The sequence below is a fragment of the Pleurodeles waltl genome, chromosome 1_2 (genome assembly GCF_031143425.1).
Source record: "Pleurodeles waltl isolate 20211129_DDA chromosome 1_2, aPleWal1.hap1.20221129, whole genome shotgun sequence".
NCBI classification, from domain to species: Eukaryota; Metazoa; Chordata; class Amphibia; order Caudata; family Salamandridae; genus Pleurodeles; species Pleurodeles waltl.
In genome coordinates, this window is record NC_090437.1 from 139,330,467 (window position 1) to 139,342,966 (window position 12,500).

The window sequence follows — 12,500 nt, forward strand, 5'->3', positions numbered from 1 at the left end:
ATGCAAATGGATAGCATGAGTGCCCCAGGTATGACAAGCATTGCTCACAAGACATGCTCTGTGCATGCCATCCCAGGTTATAAGTCCTGCCACATGCATGTATTCAATCTCTCCCCAACCTTCTCTAGGGGGCCCTATAACTGGACTATTTGTACCCTGATAATCCTTCATCTACACACACCCAGACTCACATTCTGACTACAGTGTGCTTCCCTCTTTAGCATGGCATGCCATAGTCCTAGTTCATCTGTCAGCATGGACTTCAGGTCCGAAAATGCACAGCCTGGTAGTCTGTGGGACCTGTAATCACCTCTCCATTGCTTCCCATGTTAAAGGTACTTGTGGCCCTTTGACTTTTATTCTCACCTACAGGACTTGAAAGAGACTGAAGCTGCACACACCTGTGAGCACTTCCATCCAGACCAGCCATTTGAACCTGCACTGCCATTGCTGCTGCCTGGAACACCTTAGAAGCTGCCATTTAATGTATGCCCTTGCTGTGCATTGCCGTATAAATCACTTGTGTAACACAGCCCTTAGGTTATTGTGTAACGTTGCAGCCAACAGCACAAATACAGTTTTTATTTTCCACAGTGTTGTTCCAGCTTTTCCCAGTCTGAGTCTGCTCACTGTGCATTTGCCTTGTTCATGTTAGTTCCTGACAGAGCCTGCATCCTGTTAGCCAGATTGATTTCTGTATTTGTGTCACCATAGAGGTTCCCTGTGGCTACATTTGTCTCATAGTGGCTTTCCATGCCCTCACTTTCCTCCTGGGGTAATGTGTCTGGTAGGTCTATGATGAATCCACAAATAGATTGTATAGTGTAATTAGTTTACTTATCGTATCTTGGTCTGGGACATGTATCCAAATAGCCTAACCCCGGCCCTATCCCTTGTCTGGGTTTCATGTATGCATGAGTGACAAACAGTGACAGTGTACTATGGCTGTATGCATGGATTGGGTATGGTGCCTCTAGCACAACAAACAACATTTTCTAATGTGGATGAAAGGACAAAACTTGTTTGTGCCCTGATGGTCCACACACAGATTCACATTGGCTGCAACCCAATGATGGTGATTGCGTGGTGATTAGCTGTAAGATTAATCAGCACAAAGGCACTGATGCTCCCTGTTGCAGTGGGAATTTTAGAGGCCACCCACCCTGTGTACAAATGTTGTGATGAAACCTACTGGTTACTATTTACTGATCCATTATGTTTGTGAGCACACCAAGGTTGCCCTGTTGTCAGACTCATAAAACTTCTGCAGTAACATAGCTGGACTATCCCCATGTGTGTTGTCAATTCCTCTTTGAAGGATACTCTGTTATTGCAGGGAATGGCTCCACAGACTCATGACTATACCTGCATGTAACTGTGACAACATGAAGGCCAATAATGACACAGGGTACACATGGCCACACGTGTGAACTGGACACCTTTGTGCAATGAACCACTGAAAATATGCTGAACACATGCAGCTTGGTCTGCTGGTCCTCCACTGCCACAAGAGAAACATAGGTCATATATGTGCCTCAAACTGTGTAGTGACATTACATTTTTGGATTGGTTTTGGGACTTTCTGTCACAGACAATGTACCTACATAGCATTTTCAAATGCCTGACGCATGCGTAGTATACAAACAAGTGACCAGGAAGTGGTATCCAACATTCCAGTACATGTGATGGCTTACTCATTGCCATTATCAACCGTCCTCTATCTATCCTGTGCATAGTCTGTCATGGGAGATGTTTTGTCCCAAAAGTCAGGGAAGTTCACACAGCAGTAGATGCTACGTGTATGACAAACACATATCCTGACTCATTTCCACACTGAATAGCATCTGATGGCTATCTACATTTACAACACATGCAAACAAGCACATTAATGAAATCGTGTCTTGTGACGTTCTCACAGAGGCCTAATAACAATTGAAATTGCCAATTCACAGACATAAACACACAGGCCATGAGTGAATGTATTAAGTTGCCTAGCTTTGCTATCCTCTATTGACGCACCACCTGCTCAAACTCGGTAATACCAATTTTTATTCAAAATGTTTGGGTAGCTGTTATGTCAGTTAAGAGTTCTCATCCGGTACAACAACATGAGTATTATGGTCCGCAGCAGTGTGGTCTGCCACATGTTCCCAAACAGTGGAACTCACATTGCAGGCGCACACAGCCTATCTCTGTACAGTTACAGCTTTCATGTGCGTTACAAATGAGAGAAATGACATAAACACAGTTAAAGACAGATATTTTGATGGAAACGCATAAAAAAAGACGCATTTGCGTCACATTTTGCTGCATATGCGTTGAAAAATGACGCTCACAGCCATTATAGATCCATTGGGCCCGAGCGGTAATTCCTACACTGTACCCCATGAAATTGGTTGCCAATGAAAAATATATGGAAGTATGAATGCGAGGGAATTTTGAAGCATTTGCGTAAAAAAAAATTGCCGCACTGCCCGTAAGCGTCATAACATTTTCACGCATCATAATAAAAACACACCGCATTTGAGAAAGGAAGTGATGTAATAGGATATCCTGTTTACAGAAATGGTACAGTTGGTGTACTTTCACTTTCACTTTTCACACTGTGATTTTTCTAGACTTTGTGGATGTGCTGAGAGTTTTGTCTGTCCAAATTGTGCTTTTGTCTCCTGTGTGCCATCCTATTTGTCATCTGTTGTTTTAGTAATTGTCTCAGTTGTTCATTGTAAGTGTGTATTTGTCATATTTGGTGTCTAATTTTGTCTTTGTACTATTGGGAGTGTGTAGTGGGTATTCTTAGTTTGGGGATAGTTGGGCTGTTTGTGGGTTACTTAACTTTCTTTTTTCTCCCTCCTTTCCCTGTATTTTCCTCTTTACCCTTTCCTATACCTATTATTTTGGTCATGTTGGGTAGGCCACGTCTGGGGAGAATGGGTGAGGAGGAGCTGGGGGCATTCATTTGGCTGGTGTGCCACTTCCTCCCCCTGATGATTGAAGCTGGTGGCAGGGTGATACAGGGGTATCACACGGAGGCGAGGTGGCTCAGGTGGTCCAAGGTGCTGTACCATTTGAGGAGAATTTTCAACACACTGCACAATGACCACCAACTCAAGCACCGCTGGGCTGACCTTGTTGCCAGAGAGCAAGACCTGCTGGACCACCTGGGTGTGGTGATTGGCGGCCCTGTTGGTGAGTACAATTCAGAAAAATGTGCACATATAAATGCTCTGTAGAGACAGTAGCAGATTTGTTGATATACTGCAATGTTTTTGGACATGTGGAATGCAAGTTAAATATACAGTGGCCCAGATTTATACAATATTTGCTACACGTTACCGTCATTTGTTGGCGCAACAGCTGCATAAACTTACAAAACACAACTTGATCTTGCAAATTAGTGCTGCTTTGACGTCAATAGATGACAGGAATGCGGCTCAAACATATATTTCATTCATGGTCTGTGAGTGTAGCAAGAAAGAGATGTATTTCACAAGCTAAAGCACGGAATTAATGTGGTCCCCAATTAATCGGAATACATGTCTGAACTGTATTTCTGGCCATAAGTACAAAGTTCTTACTAACCTCAGGTAATATCTTAGGCTGATACTTTGACTTGGTTTGTGTCACAATTAAATTAGAAATGGATGCCAAAGTAATGCACACGGATTCATATCTACATGCTTGGTGCTACTTTCCATTGCTGTAGTGTAAAACATGAAGCAAATGCTACAAATTGAGGAATAAAAAATATCTCTGGCCCTCTGTTAATTGTCCCTGTGTGTTTTAATTTGCCTTGGGTGCAATAGTTGGAACAGAGCTGATACATTTGCCATCTGTGTCACTTTATAGCCATGCAATTCTCATAAGTTATTGGGTCATCATGGGATACCTGAAGTTGGTGCTTGCATAGTCACAATTTATTACTTGCATGATGTCGTGCAAGGGACCCCTAACCGATTCCATCATACGTATAAAGGGCCCAAATACTTTGCTACTTTACGTTTGGTACACCCCTGCTGATCTAGTGCAGCATATGTACAATAGCTAACTTCCCAGTGTGAAGGCTATCACAGACATGGGTTTATTCTAAAATCAGAAGACCAGCATTCTTGTGACTGCTGCCATTCCCAAGGTGCATACAAATTGAAACCTACATCATCATGATTGCCACAGTAGGACATTTCCTAAACCATGTTTCAATAATGGAACAGTAACAGTTTGTTGTATACCCACAGATCACCCAACTCGGCTAATGTAAGATGATGAATGTGGCTAACTGTGAATTGCTATACCTGATATGGGTACACAGGGCAATGAGTGACACATTTCAGGTGCAATGACTACACCTCTGCCCATGCATTCTGTCATGGTTGACCAAAATAGACACTGTCAGCATATATTTCTTTGTTGTATTAATTTAGATTACTGTAATGGCCAAATCCGTGTTTAGCGTCAGATTGTCATCAAGTAACACACAGGATCCCTGCCATTATGGTGTCATAGGAAGCCTTTCTGGCTCAGGGTACACTGTCAATGTAGCATATGTGACCTACAGACAACACAGGCCCACATGTAATGGACCATAGAAAGCATAATAATTCATGAGCGAAACTCAACCCACATGAGCATCACACAGTAACTGATTGTCCCTTGATGCACAAGGCACAATACCTGAGTGACTAGTATTGCAGTGCACCAGGAACGTGGCTTTGCATGTCTCTCATAACAACAAATGAATACATGGAGTACACTTCATAAATGAATCTGCACCCAATTGATAAATCATGTTTGTCACCACATGATTGTTAGGGCCACTGCATGTGTGCATATGTGTATCACTCACTGGAGTGACAGGGTCAATACATGTCTGCAGTTGTATGTCGGTTGGAGTGTCATTATGCCTGAGGGGCTGGACTATCAGATATAATGTCACACACAGTAATTTTACTTGAATGTGTTGTACAGTGCACAGACATTGAGCACATTTCACCCTTCCAAGCTTTACAGGTGGACCTGCCCCCTACATAATTGGACAAGTGGCTCGATTTGCGGACCCAGACATACCCAGTAAGTGTTGATATTTCAGTTCTGTGGTGTGTTTGCAGCTGTTGTGTGATTGACTCCTGTGTGTTGGACACATAGCAAGGTATGATGTGGTGGCACATGATCTGATATGTGACTTAACTGGAGTCTGACTTTTTTCCTATATTTGAGTTGGACAATCAGCAGCATAGAGTCATCATTTGGGATTGTAGTGCAGAGCTGTAGGCATGACGATGTGAATAGGGTGACATTTGGTGTTACATTTCTTGTAATGACAAATTTAGAGGTAGCCATTTTGAAGATTTAGGCAGAAAGTCACACCCTGAATCACACAGAGCAGGGATGCTGAAGTATTATCCACAGACTTGAGCCTCCCTGGTAACTAAAGAACATGTAGGACTGTATGTTTGAATTCCTAGCGGCATCTAGCTCCACATGTTCTGCTACGTTTATGTGGCACTTGAGTACATTGTCATAGGTGTACATGCAGCTCAAGCTCAGATGGGTGCTTGCATCTATGTACTTGTTGTAGGACAGGTATTGGTGATATCAAATGATGTTGACAATTGTCTGCAATTAGGAACATAAATGTGGATGTGACTGTACATTGTTTGTGTCTATCCTAGTTAGGCACCCACCTTACCTGTGGTGGACTAACTAAACCCATGGACAGCTGTCCAAAGCTTCCTGGTTGTCCTTGAAGTTTGAAAGTATGTGTTGCAAGTCCATTCCCCCTGAGGCACAAGCTTAGGCTTATGAAATATGTGTACCTAGGTATGAGGATCCAAGTGTAGTACACAGACATGTAATTCAGAAATGTATTTGTTCCAACCTAGGATACCCACTCATGATTAGCAACTGAATACCATCCTGGCAATTCCATTTACAAATCACAGATCTTGTGGCCCTTGATTGTCATCCAGAAGATAGACATTAGTTGGCCTATCACATGTGGAGGACTTGCAGCATTTGTTATGTGACTAATGGCAGAACAATGATGCTTAGATCATTTAAGTAGGTACACATCTTTTAGAGCATTGCTGTGCTGTTAGGTAGGACACGTGTAGGCTGTGTTGGCATGGACTTCCTCAGGGACAATCTGTGATCTGTACTGTGATTTGGCCTGTTTAAGCTAATTTTGATTCATGTTTTGAATATCATCAGTAGCTGTATCACACAATGATGTAACTGATGTTTGGCTTCATCTTTTTTAACAGCAGCTAATATGGATGCCAGTCAGATCAGTGAATTCCAGAGGAGGTCGATGCGTTACCACCACATTCTGGATGATGAGTCTGGGTTCTGCCACATGGCACGACGTTATCGCCATGAGAGAGCCACAGGGGTCTGAAGGGCATGAGCCCAAGGGGACCCATCCCTGTCCACAACAGCCACCAGCACCACCACTCCGACCCAAATGGCAACAAGGATGACAACCACCACTGCAGGTCCCTCAACATCATCCGCTCCTGGATCACTGACAGCAACCCTTGCACCTCCCCCTCCAAGCATGGCACCAGCAACAGCACAACCCTCCGCAACTGGCACACAGACCAGCCCCGCTGCAGTCATTGACAATGTTAAATTTCGGAACATGCAACGTGACATGCAACGGATGTTGCCCAGAATGGACAGGCTGCAGCAGGAGGTGTTCCAGATTAACAAGAGAGTGCGTGGGATAAAAACAAGATCCTGCAGAGGGCAAACCTATAACTGTTGGACCCTCAGCCATGATTCCCTCCACTCCCTCCTCTTTCCTGGTTCTTATATTTAGTGGGTTTAGGGGGCTTAGTGTTAGGTTAGAATAGGCTGTTATTTTAGTTAGTATAAGTGGGTTGGGGGTGGAGGGTATGATATTTTTACATGTTTTTTTTGTGGTTGGTTGGACAGGTGGGTGGGGGATGAAGTTAGGGTTCCTGTGTGTTACAAAAAAAAAAAATGTTTACAAAAAAAACAAAAAAATATATAATTGTTTTAGATAAGATAGTATGTATTTAGGTTAGTATATGATGTCCTCCATGTGTCCCGTCATATAAGGGGCATGGGGGGGTTGAGGTTTAGAGTGTTTAGTTAAATGTGATAAGTAAGTTTAGCTTAGGGTAGTTAGGTTCAGTGGTGGGTAATGTGTAGTTAGGATAGGTTAGGTTAGTTAAGGTGTTTCCCCTAGTTTTATTATCCTTTTTTACAGTTAAATAAATATTTAGGTACTCCTTTACAGTATGTGTCATATGCCTGGGACCTGAGGGCCTTGGCAAGGGTGAACAGTGTCAATTTAGAATTTGCATTTGTGTTCCATCCTGCATCCAAATCCCAAATGAGCTGTCACATTGGCAGCTACACCAAAGCTACTTCTCTATGCATCTGCCATCCATTGCACCCACCACTCAAGGTTACTATGGTTCCTACTATGTGTTGTTAAGTTTGGATGTATGTTTTCAATCTGTCATACTTTGAGACCAGATTTTGTCTCTGGGACACTGTGGTACGTCTGCCTGCAGCCTGATGTTCATGTGAACCCTCATAAGGTGAGTGATGGTATAATCTTATGTAGTATAGTATACATAACTCACACCTATCATTTCTTACATTGTACTTCCAGGTTACTTATTTGTCCGTACACTCGTACACATCCATTCCTGCTGTATGGTGCGTGTGTGATGATATTTTAGATTCAAATGTCACATACTTAAAGATTGTGCAGAAGACAAATTTGAAGACATTGATTTTCTGCTTAGATATCCCTTGAAGCAGACTTATTCTGACCAACACAGCATTATACTGTAATTTTTCTATTTACTTCAGAATTAACCCTCAGGAAGGGCAGATGATGGTACAATCCAGACCCCAGTGCATAGTTATCAGCTCACATTCTTTCAACACTGTTGTATTGACATTCTATGGCCATTGACATGTGACATACATCACTAATCTCCTACACAGTTTATGTGTCACATTACACAGAGACAAAGTTGTTGTGTAAGTGCTATTTATTTTAAAGTGCTGTAGTGCAATATTTACATAGTCCAGGATTGTGAGTCCATTAGTGTGACACCTTCTATTGTGATACTACACAAGTGCAAAAGGACATGTCATTGGATATGCTGGGGTGAAGTGTCATACAGTGCAGAGGAACACGAATTGCCAATGAGGTATTGAGAGACAATCACAGAGCATAGGGCCAGATGTAGAAAGCTTTTTGCATCAAGCAAACTGCGAAAATTGGCCTTTTGCGGCATGCAGAAAGCCGTTTGCGATGCACATTCACAATTTGCGAGTCGGTACCGACTCGCAAATTGTGAATGCGACTCGCAAATAGGAAGGGGTGTTCCCTTCCTATTTGCGACTCGCATCGCTATGCCAAATTGCTTTGCCAAATTGGTAGTGTGTAATGTTGATGTTGGGGAATGTGTGCTACATTGGATTGCACTGATGGTCCTACCAGTGTTCCATTTCCTCTTCTGACTGTGCTGGTGTGTTTCACTAGCCGGAAACATATGTCCTCCCCCTCAATGCTGTTGTTTTAGCAGTATGACAGTTGGGATGTTGCATAGTGGCATAGCAGCTATTGTGACCCAGGCACAGGGTAGACCCAGACACGTGCAGCATGGGTATGACATTACTTCTGTGTACCTCATAAAGTTTATGACAATGCCTGATGTTTGTAGCATCTACGGACATTTGCATTTGACAGGATTAGCACATTTTTATTTATTACAGGGGATTGATAACGTTGTCATCCTGAACCCTCTAATTTGGGTGTGTTTGATCCATGGGCACGTAACTGCCATTAGCTACTTGACCTGCACACACAGCAGAGGTGGTAGTGGCAACTGTTTTCAATGTTAAATTCCACTTGTGGATATGGCCTTTTGGACAGCACAAGCACCTCCCACACTATCTGGGAGCAAATTACAACAGAATTTCTCGACAGTCAAGCAGCCACAGAAAGAAGCACCAGTTAACACCTGTAGCGCACAAAGAAAGAAACAAAGAAAGAGTAGCTCGGTTGTCACTCAATAGAAAAACAAAAGAGCTCAAACAGAGTCTCAATCAAGCCCCCTGTGCGTAACAAAAAACTTCCCATTGTGACTCATTAAAAACTAAACTGTCAAAGTGTAAGTTTGCCTACAGAAAGCACTTGTGGGACCAAACAAAAAGCTAATGATAAGATCGAACAGAAGTTTGGCAGTTAAATTAACACCAACAGACACAACAACATGTTGAAGACTGTAAACATCTTTAGCAACTTATTCCAGACAAAAGATACCACTAACATCCCAGAATAAAACTGGTATACATACCTCTCAAAGCACTTTGGCAATTAGGGTTGTGCACCAGGCTGCAAAAGGCCACGGACCATCAAGTAACGGCCTTGCTCGTACCTGTAAGCATTGCAATCTGAATTTCGGCCTCAAGCCCTCCGTCCAACTGAGCAGCAACAATTAAGCACCAGATCTCAAAAGCAGATGAGAAGGAGCACCAGGCCCAAACGGTATTCCAACAGCTATTTTCAAAGAGGACAAATCATTTTGGGCAAGACACCTGGAGTCAGTAAATGAGATTATAGTTATTTCGACCACCATCTTCTCGTCATGAAAAGGCTCCACCATCTCTCCCCTCTTTAAAGGGCAAAACAGCTCAGAACCCACAAACTATCAACTTATAGAACTCCTGGATGTTGAATCAAAATAGTTTGCTAGATGTCTTCTTAAGGAGCTAATGTCATGGGCAACTGGAAAGACCTTGATACCATTTAACCAAAAAGGACTGGGAACAAAAACAAGCCTACTGGCCATATCCCTTCTGGTTGACCAATGCATGGCAACTAAGCAGCCCCTCTATCTCTCTTTTGTAGATTACAAGGATACTTTTCATTGAGTGGACAGAGGAAAGCTGTAGAGCAAACTGGCCAGCGAAATATACCTGACCCATTGCTGAAAGCCTTAACTCTTCTTCTCATTGACACCTAGCTATACTTAATAATTACTACACACCCGGTAAACTAAGCAGACAGACCAGAATATGGATGACTGTATATACCAGAAGTAACTACGAAAAAGGGGATCATCTACACACTTTTATTCAAATCTTTAACATTATGAAGCACAATAGTAAATTGCTTAGAGGATAATTTCAAGGATCACTTGGAGTTTGTATTACAGTTGGGAATAAGTATGCAATTCACACTGAAATCTAGGGCTAGCCAAACAATGATAATGATTTCAACTAGTAAATAAGAATTAGCATCACTTGATGTTGCAAGGCAATTGATCTCATGCTATTTGATATATAGTTAAAGAAGTAGAGTGACCTTCATGAAATAAAAACAATATAAAGGACAATGCAATCTAGAAGAAAAGAATTGTAGAGGACATTAAGCTACTAAGTTACTTTGTGCGCTATGGGTATGAACCTATTCAATGTCAGGTAGACATCTACCTCACTATCATAATTATTACATAATATTATTCTCCCAAAAGAAAGTCAATTGTAAAGCCCTTATCTGGTTTCACCTGCCAACTACTAATTCACAATGAAATTTAGCATCTTACTTGCCTTACTTAATTGTATGTAAGAGCACAAGTGCACAGGTGAAAAATACTGATTTGAAAGTATTCCAAGGGTGAGCAATTGGAAGGGTTTTTTCTTTTCCCAGTGAAATTCTAGGATTACAAAATGTTACGCATGGGCTTTGTCAGTCTCTGGGCGCTCCCTAATGACTAAAGGTCTTGGTGAAGTACGAGGATTTAAAAAAAAAGAAAAAAAAAAAACACGTTGAAATTATGATTACAATAGTGAGCACTTCTGGTACATGGACGGAAGCCTTACTTTTCACCACAAAGACATAACCCTTTTTCTAAAAACTAGTAAATTCAGCAACAGTAGCTTTTTGATACAATTTGATACAGAATCATATATTTGCCAGTGGTGTTGGGGCTTTTCAGGTTGAAGCCTTCCAAACAGTGCAGCTGCTTTCCACATCTTCAGGAGGTTCAGAAAGCTTCCCTGGGAATGTATGTCACCCAATGCTTACCATTAACTATGTGGTTTGTAAATCACAGTTGCCTGTTTTCTATTTACTGTCTTCATTTAGTTTAGGCTGTCCAGCTTAAGTTTGTCCCTTCCCTTGCCCAAACCCTATATATGTTATTGCTCCACCAGGACTGACTTCTGTAAACAGATATTTATTCTTCTTATTATCTTGTTACTTTTGCTGTGCATTCAAAAACAGAGGTCAAATATCAGGCTATGTCTTCCAGGGAGATTGGTGTTTACTTTTCTTTCTCTGACTTCAAAGTGAGAGGATTTATGTGACAATCATGCTGACTACTTGGGGTGTGCTGCACGTTGTTATTTTTTTCCTAGCACAAAACAAAATGTAAATGTCTGTAAATAAACTGTGCATATATTTCAGAATATGTAGAGCACAATGAAGCACATTTTTGGTAATTCTGACGCTTGGTGGAAACAAATATTTTAATACCATCAAACAAATCAATACACTAAGGCCCTCATCACAACCCTGGTGGTCGGTGATAAAGCGGCGGTAATACCGTCAACAGGCCGGCAGTAAAGAAATGGGATCACGACCACGGCGGAAACCGCCAACACAGACAGCCACTTTAACACTCCGACTGCCACGGTGGTAGCAACAAACACTGCGGCGGTAACCGCCAACAGACAGGCGAAGACAATGTACCGCCCACCACATCACAACCCACCAATCCAGGGTGGTACCAACGCCATCAAAAGCACAGGCAGAAACAGTACACCAAAGGGGAAACACTCACCTTTCGACACTCAACGAAGAACCAGGACACCATGGAGCCCGAACTACAGGTCCTGCCGATGCTGGTGTATCTGCTAATACACCAGGAATATCAAAGAAGGCAGCGGTGACGACCACAGTGAGTACTGCACCTAGCACACAGGGGGGCAAGAGAGAGACACACACATGCAACATGCATCACCCCCAACCCCCACCCCCAGCCACAACACCATACACACAAAAACATGCATCAACATTACATTTACACACTGTAACCCCCTGGAAGAATGCAAGGACCAAAGGAATTTAGTGCAAATAGTGATATTTAGAAATATGCAGATAAAGCTAACGATTGTAAACAACAGTATATACAATTATTTACAATATGTTCAGAAGGCCGTACACTGTCCTTTGCAAAGGTCCATGGCCCAGTGGGCAAAAAAACATGGGCAAAGCCTACACTTGACTCCTGCCTCAAAACGGAGAGAACATTGCAGGGGCATCAGGTCGAAAACACACGGGCACCTCTGGGGAAGGGGGGGGGGCACCTCAGCCGGAAGATGGTTCTACACCACTGCTCCTGGAGGGGGCAACATGCCCACTGCTTGGTCCTGGAGAGTGCAAAGCCACAGTCTCTCAAGTCTCTCAAGTGGGTGCTCTGCCCACTGCTTGGTCCTGGGGAGTGCAA

The 12,500-nt window shown here is 42.6% G+C and overlaps 1 protein-coding gene across 10 annotated transcripts in view; it reads right to left on the reverse strand.

Annotated features, from left to right (window-relative positions):
- LOC138297861 (uncharacterized) overlaps positions 1–12,500 on the reverse strand; it is a 1,048,787-nt gene that overhangs the window by 386,915 nt on the left and 649,372 nt on the right. The window lies entirely within an intron of this gene.